The sequence below is a fragment of the Nematolebias whitei genome, chromosome 12 (genome assembly GCF_014905685.2).
Source record: "Nematolebias whitei isolate Nwh7 chromosome 12, NemWhi1, whole genome shotgun sequence".
NCBI lineage: Eukaryota > Metazoa > Chordata > Actinopteri > Cyprinodontiformes > Rivulidae > Nematolebias > Nematolebias whitei.
The window spans coordinates 29,694,782-29,697,377 of NC_056509.1; positions in this window are offsets into that span (position 1 = coordinate 29,694,782).

A 2,596-nucleotide genomic window follows, 5' to 3' on the forward strand; every position below is an offset into this window, starting at 1 on the left:
CCCTCCAGGCCTCCAAGTTGACTGCAGCACCCCTCCAGGCCTCCAAGTTGACTGCAGCACCCCTCCAGGCCTCCAAGTTGACTGCAACACCCCTGCAGGCCTCCAAGTTGGCTGCATCACACCTGCAGGCCTCCAAGTTGGCTGCAGCACCCCTGCAGGCCTCCAAGTTGGCTGCAGCATCCCTGCAGGCCTCCAAGTTGGCTGTAGCACCCCTGCAGGCCTCCAAGTTGGCGGCAGCACCCCTGTAGGCCTCCAAGTTGGCAGCAGCACCCCTGCAGCCCTCCATGTCTGTCCCTCAGACCCCCTTGTCATGTCCACAATCCTCCATGTTGGTGGCAGCACCCTTCCAGCCCTCCATGTCTGTCCTTCAGACCCCCTTGCCAGGTCCACAATCCTCCATGTTGGCGGCAGCACCCTTTCAGCCCTTCATGTCTGTCCCTCAGTCCCCCTTGCCAGGTCCACAATCCTCCATATTGGCAGCAGCACCCTTCCAGCCATCCAAGTCTCCAGAGGGGCCGGCGCCCTCCAAGTCTCCAGAGGGGCCAGTGCCCTCCACGTCTCCAGAGTGTCCGGCACCCTCCACGTCTCCAGAGGGGCCGGCGCCCTCCACGTCTCCAGAGGGGCCGGCGCCCTCCACTACCGAAGAAGATTTGCCCCCCACGTCGGCTGCACCAGTTCCTCGGTCCACCACGTCGGCTGCAATGGCCTCCAGGACCCCCTTGTCGGCCGAGATTGCCTCCAAGACTCCCATGTCGGCCGAGATTGCCTCCAGGACTCCCATGTTGGCCGAGATTGCCTCCTGGTCCCCCATGTCGGCTGAAGTCTCCAAGACATCCATGTGGGCTGCAGCTCTGATCCTCCTGCCTGGTGCGGCACTGGTCCTGGTCTTGCCTTTGGTCTGGCCCCAGCAAGGCTTACACGGCCATCTGACCTGGACTTTGCCACTTTTTGGACAGTGACCAGGCCGTCCACCAGAGTTTTGGGGCATCGCTGGAGGTCCCTTGGGACCTCCAACCTGCTTTTTTGCCCACCTCTAATGCCCCCTCCACCCGCTCGGTCCTTGTTAGTTCTTTTTCTTTGGTGGTCCGGCAGGATGCCGGACCTTAAAGTGGGGGCTGTCACGCTCAGCGGCCCCCGCTACCCCCCCCCCCCCCCCCCATCTGTTTAAGCCTCTGCTCCTCATACCACAGCACAGCGTTCCCTCTTCTTATCACAGTTTTCGACCAAAGCTTTGCCCACGACCTCTCATTCTCGCCTTTGCCCCCAGACTGGATTCCTCGCCTATAATCTGACCATATTGACGACTGCTTTTCCTCCTTGACAACGATTTTTGGATTCCCCTTTTGGTTCTTCTGCCTGGCTGCATTCCTCTCTGGTTTTGACCCTTGCCTACCCCTGGATAAAGTTCTGCTGCCTAAACTCCTCAGCTTCACAGCTCGCCCATCCAGCCTCACTACCTGTTCATACTCACGCTGCACGCTGCTGCTCTGTGCACCCTTGCGCATGTTACCGGCTCCTGAGATTTGGACCAGTACCGGGAACCACCTGGCCCACATCTCAGACTTTTTCCAGAGATAGAAGGTTAGTGGCTTTATTCTTGTTTACTCTGTTCTGCTTACAGCCACTAATCTGTCTGTCTCCCCCAGAACGGTCCGGTACCAGAACCAGAACCTCCTGCCCGATGCCGCTGGTTAAAAAAAAAAACAAAAAAAAAAAACTTTTAAACCTTTTTCTGAGTCTGTGCTTGTCCGATCCACCCCAATTCGTGATGCAACACCATTTCTGGGGTAAATCTACCTCCTCTCATCACGCAGAGATCACAGTGAAGCATGCTGGTCACAGCATCATGCTTTATTGTAGTAGTGATATTTTTCATCATTGGGGATTGGGAAACTACTAAAACATTTTGTTTCTAGCTTCTGGTCTGATTGTTTAGCCAGTCTATTGCTGTTTTTTGTAACTTTTTTTGTGCTACTTTTAGCTTTTAGCTTACCTTTCGCTAGTTTCAACAAACATTTTGTTAACTTTGGGCTACATTTAACTTCTAGCTACCATTTTCCTTTTTAGTTTCTAGATTATGTTTGGCTAGTTTAGCTAGCATTTTGCTGCTTTTGGCTATAGCGTTCTGCTTCTTTTAGCTATGACAACTCAGTTTCAGCATCTTTAGCTAATTTCAGCTAAATCTTTCGGCACTTTGCATTCACACTGCATTTTTGCAGAAAATGCCATTTCTCTAGTTTTGTAGTCATTCTACAACTCTGGGCTATAAAACTTTAACGACTGGCCAAATAGTTGCTTAGCTTAAGCACAATGTCGATATATACCTTTATTTTTAGTAATAAAAGCTGTAGTAATAACAGGCTGGTAATAAGGATGCATGATATTGAAACTTTGGCCGATATGCCGATATGCCGATATGTGAAAACTTATTTGGCCGATAATCAACACCAATACTGATGTTTTTTTTTCTAGACCTACTTACAGAGACTATGTAGCTTTCTCTGCTGTGGAATTGAAATACTACATTATTCTGCATAGTCATTGTAAATTTGGCCTTCTACCAAATGCAGATGCCAAAAAGGGGGCTGAAAATGTT